This window comes from Hippopotamus amphibius, chromosome 6 (assembly GCF_030028045.1).
Source record: "Hippopotamus amphibius kiboko isolate mHipAmp2 chromosome 6, mHipAmp2.hap2, whole genome shotgun sequence".
Lineage (NCBI taxonomy): Eukaryota > Metazoa > Chordata > Mammalia > Artiodactyla > Hippopotamidae > Hippopotamus > Hippopotamus amphibius.
The window spans coordinates 108,416,333-108,428,576 of NC_080191.1; the positions used below are offsets into that span (position 1 = coordinate 108,416,333).

The following is a 12,244-nucleotide window of genomic DNA, read 5'->3' on the forward strand; positions in this document are numbered from 1 at the left end:
CTCTGAGCAGAAATTCCATCATCTATGATGTGGACTGTTTGCCTTGTCTTTCTGAGTCCTTGCTCCTCTAATTCTAGCTGAGTGGCTGGAAAAGTTGCTTAATCCTCACGAGTCTCAGTCTCACTATTTTTCAATGATGGATAAAATATATACTTTTGAAGATCAAACAGGCTAACATATTTAAAGCGAGCATTGTGAATAGCACATCGTGACTGCTCATTAAATGACTGTTATAAATACTAGTAAAAGAATCCAGTTCTATTATCATTTGCTAAAGGACTACGCAGGTTTATTATTACAGTTAAGACTCTAAAATTAGTCTTTTGGCTGTGGGTGTGTCTGAAGATAACTATAAAGCTTTCCATTCTATTATTTATTCTCTTCTGTCACCATGTTTAATTCTGTTCATTGTATCTTCTCACGAAGAAGCTTGGTATTCAAGCCTAAAAAATGTCCTCATAACATATCATTCTTTATTAAGCCAATAACTCAGAAATGTAGGTCAAGTAAATACAAGCGATATGTGAAATGAAGCCTTCAGAGTTAATAGTGCTACTGACCAAGTAGTCAAACATTGTTAAGGTGATTAGTAAGGCCTGGAGGAGCTGTCCTACCTTTGCAGAACAATGCTTTTCTTCTCTTTTGCAGCAAATACTCGGGGGCCAAGGGAGGGCATTTTTTACTTTCAGCAGAGCCCACCCCTTGCTCTATCTACTTTCATTTGGTATAATACAGTTGTTTTTCTTCAAGTCATTGTTTATAAGATTAGATAGAAATGCAAGTAATTGGAGTATTTGCTACACATTATGGGCTTCCAGAGCCCTTAAGAAATACCATGAATCTGCTATACAAACTTATAAATGGATGGAATCAATACACAGCGAGACCTCAGAAACTCATTCCATGCTAGTTTAGAATTTGTGATTTATTGGACATAGGTCTGACTGAATGTGCTTTTGCATTATCTGTGCAAGGAGAAAACAAATTTTGCTAAGCGATTAACAAGGTCATTTACCTTTCCTAGAGAATATTTTATTATTAGCGTATCCTAATGGATCCAATGGATACAGTGCGACAAACACTAACCTTGCTTTCAGTTCATTAAAGCAGAATCTTCAAATCTTCCTTGATGATACTGTTCATTTATGATCTTGAATATTACAAAATAATCTTTTAGAAATGACGCAGAATATTTGTATTGAGAACTTGCTAATGTCGGGTAGAGAGCTGAACACTACTGGGTACACTGGGAAATTAGAAGCTTACAGTTTGAGGAACTTACTTTGGGGAAAAACTTGAGCTTTCACTTACAAAGACTGAATTTCTTTCCCATTAAAATGACTTTGCTTAATACCACGGTACCTGAAATTCAAATATTGCATAATTGATCTTGTCATTTTATTCAAATGTGTACACTTGACTACTTCAATACCACCAAGAACATTTTAAGTGCAAAAATAAATATTTCATTTTAAGCTTAGAGCTATAATTTATCCTGTTTGAGCTACCAGATGCTCTGACAGTACAGAGGACACTCCCAAAATTTACATCATTGGGCTTCAAATGACTAAACCCTAGCTTGGGAAATGATACTAGATTATATTATCATGTATAAGTATAATATGCTGGTATAATATTAGTCTGTATTAGTGTGTGTGCATGTAAATATACACATTTTTAAGTTTAAAATGATAGCAATATAGAAATAGTTTTATTTTGATTTTATAATCCGGGATTTAAAAGTAAAATACTGTTCAGGCATCCTGAGTACACCACTTTGCATCTGAGGTACTGGTTCTCAAACTGGGGCTGGTGTCAGACTCCACCACTGGCAGGCTTGTTGAAAGAGCTTCTGATTCAGTAGGGCCTGATGTGCCACCCACGACCCTGCATTTCTAAGAGGTTCTGATCCTGGTAACCACCCTTCCAGATCCACTGCTCGAGAAGACCCTGTTTTTATTTGGTGTACACAGTAGCTAGCGGTTCTCTTTTGATTCTTATTTTTCCCCATTGTAACAAAGATTCATAGAATTTGCTACTATGCTTTTACCATCACATACTTTAAATCGATCATCAGAATCATCAGAGTATTTAAAAAAAATATGAATACCTGGGCCTCACATCTGTAGGTTCGGGGCCCCAGATTCTACATCAGTGATTCTAAAACTTTGCTACCTATGAGAAACAACCGGGGAGCTATTAAAAGTCCTGATGCCCTGGCTGTACCCCAAGCCAATTAAGTCAGAATCTCTGGGGTAGAAGGCAGGCCTCACTAGAGCTCCAGGTGATTCCTGGGTGTGGCCAAAGGTGAGACCAAGCATCACGCTTGAGAACAGCTGCGTCAGGGTCTGTATTCCAACGTGCACCCTATCGCTGTCTACCCAGGAGGACTATAATCATAGCGCAACCAACCTCTCTCTTTCAGAAAGAGACCAGTAGCTCTCGATCATGTATTGGTATTTTCTCTATGTACGTTTAAATCTCTAGTTTTTAGGTATTTGTAAATGTTCCACTGGAAAGGCATATATTTCAATGTCTTTTTTAAAATAAGTCATGCTATTTTATTAGTTTATTGCAATGCTTTGAAATCCCTCACATAATGCCAAGAGGAACTAAATTTCAATAGGAAAAAAAATCTCAACAGACTTTTTTAGTTAGTTTTGAGAGCTTAGAACAGAGCTGGCCAATGGAACTTTCTGAGTTGACAGAAATTTTCTATATCTGCTCTGTCCAATAAGTAGCCACCAGCCACATGTGGCTTTTGAGCACTGAAAGTTTGGCTTGTGCACCTAAGTGCCTGAACTTTAAGTTTTATTTAATTAATTTAAAATAAATTAATTTAAAATAAAAACCTGTGTATTTAAATACTACAGCCTTAAACAATGAACTTAATCTAGTACAAAACCAGACTGTAACGAATATTAGGAAATATTTTCTAAACTTCTAATATTACATATATGTGTTAAACTTCTGGTATATATATATGTATATCTATATACATACATACATAACATGTTTATAATGATTGTTAAAGATATACTATGTGCCAGACTCTATTAAGCAATGAACACACATTATTTCATTTGATTCTTATGACAAGTAGTTGGTACATTTTTTCTGTAGATTCAGAGAATATTTTAAGCTTTTGAGCTATGCAATCTCTGTTGCAAATTTTCAACTGTGCTGCTATAGTGAAGCATACCGAGACAGTTTACATATGTGAGTGTGGTTGTGTACCAATACATTTTATTTATAAAATAGGCAGCAGGCGAGCTTTGGCACATGGGGCATAATTTGTAGACCCCTGTTCGTGATAATTCTATAATTTTATAGGTAAAGAATTCATAGCAGAAAGTGAGTACCTAGCCACTCCAAACAAGGGTTTTATTTCTACTTCATTTCACACTTACTTCAATTTTCCCCTCCCTATTTCTGATTATTATTTTGTTGGAACCAAAAGAGGCAACTTCTTGACATGAATTATCTGTAATAAGGAACTCCTCCCCACACATTCTTTCCTGGTTATCTGCTCAGAGACAAATGTGCTTATGTTATTATTAGGTCCAATATTGTAAGGTTCTTGTAAACTGGGACTTTATGGGGCAATTCTTGGTTCCAGCTACTGGCCAGAAGGGAGAGTTACTGCACAGCAGTGAAACATTTATGTGAGCATATGTACATTACTGTTCAAGTCAGCTATCGGATACTGACTTGCCACATATGTTTATCAATGTATTTAACAGGCATTAAATGCTTATCACGTTCAAGGTATAGTTCTGGTGCCACTGTGGGATTCAGGAGAATACGGCATGATTCTTTCCAGGAAACCTAGAATTTGAGCTGGGAAATGCAATGCTCATAAATTACCATAAATTGATTGAAGAGAATAGGAGGCTATGTATTTCAGAGAAGCTAGAGATCAGCTTTCACTAGAATTCCACTCCACTCCACTCCATTCCGTTTCACTCAATATATTGACCTACTACTAAATGTCTACTTTGCCCAGAATTTTGCTAGGCTACTGGCAGAATACAAACAAACAAAAAGAAAAAAGGATATTTTGCTTATTTTGCTTCTTTAATTTAAGATATTAAGTAGGAAATGCATTAACATACTCTCTAAACAACAGAAAGATATTCCAGGGGCCTAGTTTCAAAAGTATTCTCTACTGTATAAAAACATAGCTAGTCAAGGGAATTAAAAGTAAGGAAGAAAATTGCATAATGTAATATAAAGACTCACACTCTATGGAAGGACCGATCAATAGGGCTAAAAAGTTTGTGTTTACGCAAGAAGCAATGTCATGATTTATTATCACATGGCTATCATGGTTTACAGTATAATAGAGTTTTAGGTCAAAGAGCTGTAACCATTGCCCAGCAATCAATCAATAGGGTTAAAGACCTTCAAGTCTTGACATTGTATTATCTAAAACAAACTATGTCAAAATGTGTAGAGTCTTGACATACATCAAAGCAACATCCTTTTTGACCCACCTCCCTAGAATCATGGAAATAAAATCAAGAATAAACGAATGGGACCTCATGAAACTTAAAAGCTTTTGCACAGCAAAAGAAACCATAAACAAGACTAAAAGGCAACCCTCAGAATGGGAAAAAATAATTGCCTATGAAACAACGGACAAAGGATTAACCTCCAAAATATACAAGCAGCTCATGCAGCTTCATACCAAAAAAGCAAATAACCCAATCCACAAATGGGCAGAAGACCTAAATAGACATTTCTCCAAAGAAGACATACAGATGGCCAACAAACACATGAAAAGATGCTCAACATCACTAATCATCAGAGAAATGCAAGTCAAAGCCACAATGAGGTATCACCTCACACCAATCAGAATGGCCATCATCATAAAATCTGGAAACAACAAATGTTGGAGAGGGTGTGGAGAAAAGGGAACTCTCCTGCACTGTTGGTGGGACTGTAAGTTGGTACAGCCACTATGGAAAACAATTTGGAGGTTCCTTCAAAAACTACAAATAGAACTACCATATGATCCAGTAATCCCATTTCTGGGCATATACCCAAAGAAAACCATAATCCCAAAAGAAACTTGTACCATAATGTTTATTGCAGCACTATTTACAATAGCCAGGACATGGAAGCAACCGAAATGCCCATCAACAGATGAATGGATAAAGAAGATGTGGCATATATATACAATGGAATATTACTCAGCTATAAAAAGGGATGAGATGGAGCTATATGTAATGAGGTGGATAGAACTACAATCTGTCATACAGAGTGAAGTAAGTCAGAAAGAGAAGGACAAATATTGTATGCTAACTCACATATATGGAATCTAAAAATGGTACTGATGAACTCAGTGACAAGAACAAGGAAGCAGATACAGAGAATGGACTGGAGAACTCGAGGTATGGGAGGGGGCGGCGGGGTGAAGGGGAAACTGAGAAGAAGCGAGAGAGTAGCACAGACATATATATACTACCAACTGTAAAATAGTCAGTGGGAAGTTGTTGTATAACAAAGGGAGTCCAACTCGAGGATGGAAGATGCCTTAGAGGACTGGGACAGGGAGGGTGGGGGGGACTTGAGGGGGGGGCGTCAAGGAAGGGAGGGAATACGGGGATATGTGTATAAAAACAGTTGATTGAAAAAAAAAATGTGTAGAGTCAACATAGATATCTTAGAACTCTTAAGGTAGAACTGTATGATGCATGGGGTGGAGACGTTTGTGGTAACCGTGAATAGATGAAGGAGGGGGTATGTCTTCTGCAAGTGATTATTCCTGGGACAAAAGACAATTAGGTACATACCTGCTCCAAAGCATATGGGATTCAATACAGCAGAAACAATCTACTAACAGGAATGGGAACAGTAACAACAATTAGAAACCCATCATGCACACACTAATCTTCCATCCACATTGAAAAAAATGGCCTTCAGTGTATTTTTGTTATTTCAGTATATTAACAATATATTTATTCCCTGTTTCTCTTCCTCCTCATCATTTTCCTTCTTCTTACCATTCCTTTTAAATGAGCCATGTTGCCGTTTTCAGGAATTGCTTGGTAACTTTATTAGACATTCTGTCTTGTGTTGCCATTTAAATTAATTCTAAATATACTGCCATTCATCCAAAATGTGTTATTTAATGTATCATGGTGAGGTAAAGCACATCATTTCACACATGTGAATCAGATGGCAAGTAAAACTATTTTCCCAGCATCTGAATAGGTTAATAGAGGATGGAGATGGTGTAGTTTTACCTAAATAGAGCATAGTATTCTCAATCATAGTGATACTTTATTTAACTCCCATCTTATTTCACTGTGGACATGTTATCCATCTGTTACATGGGCACTCGAGGCAAACCATGCCTTTCTGAATAAAACTTTATGCTCAGAGGTGAAAATTTAGGTTCTCTCAGAGTACACAGATTACCTAAAACATGAAACATTAAAATGCCACATCCGCTCGCAAGAATTATGAAAAAAACAAGATTCATGTTATCTCTGTTTCAGTGGGAGTTTATTGTTATATTTTTTAAATTGAAAGTGCTTGTTTTCCCTCCTACAAAAGTTATGTGCTGCATAACAATGCTTTGAAAGGCCCAGAAACAACATTATACAAACTCATTAGCACATAGATTAAGGCAACAGAAAGAGATGACTTGATCGTCTCATTTAAAGACTATCATTCCCGTGCTAACGGGTAGGTATATTTTGACAGGGCAGAGGTGCATTGTCAAAGAGTATAACATTCAGATGAGACTCGAAACCATTTCCAGAGGCAATATGCACACATTCTATTGTCAACTTCCTTAACACGTAGTCATCAACTTATTTTTCATTATTATTATAGTTATTGTTATTAACTATAATGTCCATAGAAACTATCACAAACCTTCACTTCAAATATCTCATCAAGAGGTGACATCCCCACCTCCCACAAAGGTGTCTTTTCCAAAGTAGGAGTGTGTATTACATTTGAAGAGCAAGCCTGATTTTGTCAGATTTGAAGGTCAGCAAAATCCACTAACTTGAACAAGTGCCATTAGCTATATTCTGAGAAGTTAATAATGAATAATTGACATAAATACAGGCTTAAGAAGTATTAATGATGCAGTTCAGATGCACTCTTAAGTGAAAGAGATTGCATAATATTCTTAGCTTTTAATACTATATAAGAAGAAAAATAAATATTTTATGCATCATAGTAATTTATTAATGTCACCTAATTTGAGTTCAGATTAGATTCTTACCATAAAACAGAAAATTAAGCCTAGAAGTGAAACCGAGGAGGACCCAGTGGGGCTCCTGGGCATGGAAGCCTTTTTGTCCCCCTTTTCTTGTAGGCAAGACTCCAGTCTCCATGACCTTCCCTGAGTTCCAAAGGGCAGATTCAAACAGTTGCTAATCAAGGGAGGAGCAGCTGAGAAACCACCCGAGGCAAGATTAAAGGGACCAGAGAAGCTCATCAAGATTAGGAGAAAGACCACCTGAGAAGAGATTGAGTGAGGGCAGGCACTGCACACAGCCTAATCTTACCAGGAACCGCACCCTTGAACCATTGTTATAAAGCCCCTCATCAAATCCTCCTGGGTTGGAACACATAGTTTTTGAGGGCAGGAGCCTGCTGTGTTCCCCCTTTGCCTGGCAAAGCAATAAAGCTACTGTTTTCTACTTCACCCCAAACTCTGTCTGTGAGGTGCGATTTGGCACCAGTGCACAGAGGCTGAGTTTTCAGCATCAGAACCAATCTAACACATTATTTAAATACATTTCTTGCCAGAACAGTGTTAAAAGCTGTTCAATAAAGTAGTTGTGGGCTTCTTGAAACTTAGTATTAGGGCAAATTTTTCTTTACCGTAGATGAAAACAGATAGCTCAAAATTGGTAAAAGAAGGTAAGTATAGATGATAAAACAAAAAAGACATTCCTTTTATATGCTGTTGTGGAATTAAAACAAAGTCAAGTGTACAGAATATACATCCCCAACTTTAAATTTGAACAGTCAGTCCAAAAATATTCCCTAAATAATTCACAGTTGCAAATTTAAAGAACATTTCAGTAGTAGAGAGCTAAATATTTTGGTAATGTTTTCCCCACATAGGAAGTTTATAGTCTTCCTGAAACTGAGCAGGACTCTGTGGGGCTCCTGGGCAAGGAAGGATTTCTGTTCCCATTTCTTGTTTGTAGGGAATTGACTCCAGCCTCCATGACCTGCCCTGAGTTCCAAAGGGCAGATTCAAGCAGTTATCAATCCAGGAAGGGAAGGGATGCAGAGACAAGGGAAGGGTAGCCAGGAAACAATAGTGCAGCCTTGGGGCAAGGTCCTGGTTCCATCTCAAGGGATACATATAACAATATCTTTAAGCTCTTTAAGATGTCAGTATTCTTCATACCAGAGAAAGACCACATGAGGCTACATTAAAGGAACAAGAGTAGCTCATCAAGAAGATTACCTGAGACCAGATTAGAGGAGAGGAGGCCCTGCATACACCTGCAATCTTATCCACAATCCCACCCTTAAACCATTGCTGTAAAACTCCTCATCAAATCCTTCTGGGTTGGGACACATAGTTTTTGAGGCAGGAGCCTGCTGTGTCCCCCTTTGCCTGGCAAAGTAATAAAGCTATTATTTTCTGCTTCACCCGATACCCATCTCTAAGATTTGATTCAGCACCAGTGCACAGAGGTTGAGCTTTCAGCATCATTCCTGACCAAATCACAATTTTCAACAAGCATGGGTGAATACTCTTACCCTTTTCATCAGATATAAATTAAAATACCCATGCATGCTGGGCAGGATAATCAGAGACTTAGTAATCCCTCCCTAAAATATCCCTTTATTTAGATGTTAGTCCTAGAACAAAGGGCAAAACCCAGCTCTGGTTTCATCATGGTAACAGTGAGACTGGCTTCAAGCTGTGAGTGTCTTTCTATCCAGTAAATAAATTAATTTACCATTAAAGACATACATTCTTACTGCTAGCACAGTTAAATAAAACTACAAAGTGTCTGTATATGTGATTCATGTAAAAAGTAGTGTAAGCAGATAGGTTCGTGGGTCTCCAGAGAAAGAGAACCAGGAATCGCTTTCTTGATGTTAGAGAATCCATTTTGGCCTAAGCCATTTTGTGATCTAAGCCTGGCCATGATGCTTGCCCTTGAAAAGGTCTCAGTAATTAATGATTTTAAGGGATGGATGCAGAAACAAGGGAGGAGAAGGCAAAAAACAATGCAGCCTTGGGGCAGGGTCCTGGTTCCTCAGGGTTATATATAATAATGTATCTTTGAGTCCTGCAGGAACTAAGGCCCCCACCCAGATGGAAAATGGAGTGATGAGCTTGACCCTCCTGACTTCCATCAACTACAGCTTGGACTCTGTCTGCCTTTGCCCCAGTTCTATGCTGCATTCTCCTGTGCTCAAGCTCCCTCATGAATATGTATGTACCTTTAGCTTAAAACTTCCCCAATTTTGCTGTTCAAGAGACACTGCTCTGGGGAAGAGCCCCAATGTTCTTCTTACTTGCTGCAAGTAATAATAACTCCTTCCTTCTCCCAGTCTTTGACTTGGTTGTGTCTACTGGCTTGACACCCACCAAGAGGTGAACCCAGTTTTCAGATAACACTAGTACTATTATAAACCTATGTCTGACTTTAAAACTTGCAACATGGGGTTTGTATTTACAACCAATGATATATTTTTCTGTGGTATCTTATTTTGTAGAGAATCATTTGCCTCATGAACATCTTGTTCAATATACAGTTACTGGTTTCAAACTTTAGCGCATGTTGGAATCAATTGAAACACCTGCCAAAAACAAAATCTTGGGCCACACCTCTAGAGATTCTGGTTCAACAAGTGGGGCCCTTAGTCTGTATTTCTAACAAGTTCACAGATGCTGCTGCTGTTCCAGAGAGCCCACTTTGAGAAACAGAGCTAGAGGATGTATGTATATCTGGAGGGTGACTGTCTATCCCTTTGAAGGTATACAGTATTTTCTCATTGAAGAGTGCCAAGGGCTCCCCAAATAAATATCATTCACACGATGGAAGCTGCATTCACATTCATGGTACTTCAAATAAACTCTCCAAATTTTGATGAAACTCTTGATGTTGTCATAGGACTTGCTAACAAAATGACAGACAACATTAATAAACCAAAAACCTTTTTCCATAACGTGTACAATAACTTGGTTAATATACAATATTGATACTTTTTTTTAAGATATATGGATGCTTCACCATTATTATTGAATGGGTAATTATACTCAAAATCTGTACAAGAGTAGCAGTGTAGCCACGTGTGGAAAGATAAAACTTAACAGATTGATGTCTGACATCAGCTCCAACAGGTGAAAATCCTGGAAGTCATCACCCCCAACCTCACAATAAGAAAAAAGCTGAGCAAACTGAAACTCAATGACTTTTCTTAGGTCCACCTCAGAATTTAGGTTATAGGGAAAACCACCACCCTTAAATCTAGAGAGACAGGTAAATACAGAGACTGACACCTGAGGACACCTTATCTGAAGGTGTCCTACAACCATTAACTGATAAAAGAGCATATAAATGGTAATTTGATGAATTGCTGGAGGCTTAGTGTGGACTAGTTAGGAAGTTAAAGAGTTTGGGGGACTGAGTCTTAAGAGAGAACTCCCATACTCATGAGTTTTACTTCTAAGAATTTCATTGGGTTCTCAAAAAAATGAAGATTGGAGAAAAATCTATTCTTGTGTTAGGTAGATGGAAGTGAAAAATATCAACTTTGAAATACTCTTAGGGTATTCTCCAGTAAAAACAACTACCATTCTAGTTATTATATCAGGGCCTTATCTGGCTAGAGAAAGTGAGAATAAGATAACTCCAGGCCACTCTAGCCTTCCTGTTCCACCCAACAGAAGGAAAAATAAAAGGGCTAAGGAATTCTTCTGAAGGTCACAGCCCAGGGACTCAGGACAATTAAAAAAACAGATTTAATCAGAAGATTAAAGAATGCTTCTCCTTCCCCATATTACACACTATATCAACTGGGCTTCAGCATAACAGGGAAGTACAAGGGAAGAGCTGCAAGATACACACTCTATTTAAGAAGGAGTACTTAGGGAACCTGAAGATAGAAAGGAAAAAAAAAAAAAAAAGGAAATGAAGCCCACAGCTATGGCAAATATTAAACATAGTTCAGCTTTTAGCCAAAGGAACATAAAACCTCACACTAAATGCCTCATTACCTCAGTAACTACAACCAGAAACATCATGTGCAGGTTTCAAGAAAAAAATTACAAAACATTAAAAGACAGGAGAAAAAAACAGTCTGAAGTAACAAAGCAAGTGTCAGAGCCAGATTCATATATAACACCTATTTTGGAATTATCATACAGGGAATTTAAAAAATTATGGTTAATATCTTAAGGGTTATACTTGGAAGAGCAGACAACATGCAAGCGTAGGTGGATAATGTGAGCAGTGAATGAAAACTCTGAGACAGAGTTAAAAATCTGTTAGAAAGAAAAAACAGAAAATAAGAATACCTGTACAGGGATTGTAAGTAGGATGGGCAAACTGAAAGATGTGTCAGAAATTGCTAATGTCAAATATGAAGAGAAAAAAGGGAATGAAAAAAGGGGGTGGAATATCCAAAAACCATGGAAAAATTACAAAAGGTCATATATATAATGCAAATAACAGAAGGAGAAGAAAGAACGAAGAATAAAAAATATTTGAATTAATAATAGCTAGGCATTTTCCAAAATTAATGAAAAACACCAAAATATAGATCTAGGAAGCTCAGAAAACACCAAGCAGCATATTTAGCAAAAAAAAAAGGGGGGAAAATTGCCTTTAGGTATACCATGTTCGATCTACAAAAAATTAAAGACAAAGAAAATACTGAAGAACCTGGGGTGGAGAGTACACCTTACTTGCAGAGGAACAGATAATTATTTCATTGGATTCTCATCATAAACCTCACATAAGCAAGAAAAGTGGGGAGTAAAAATTTTAAGTGTTGAAATAAAACAAGAAAATCCAACATAGACTTTTGTATACTGAAATAATCTTTCAAAATATATGCAGAAACAAACAAAAACTAAAAGAATTTTAAAAATTATTTTTATTTATTTATTTATTTATTTATTTATTTATTTATTTATTTACTTTTGGCTGCATTTGTGTCTTCCTTTCTGCATGTGGGCTTTCTCTACTTGCAGCAAGTAGGGGCTAATCTTCTTTGCCATGCCTGGGCTTCTCATCGT

The 12,244-nt window shown here is 37.2% G+C and overlaps 1 protein-coding gene across 1 annotated transcript in view; it reads right to left on the minus strand.

The window, feature by feature from the left end:
• Positions 1-12,244, minus strand: part of ZNF385D (zinc finger protein 385D) — an 891,886-nt gene that overhangs the window by 423,415 nt on the left and 456,227 nt on the right. The gene's annotated exons all lie outside the window — the stretch shown is intronic.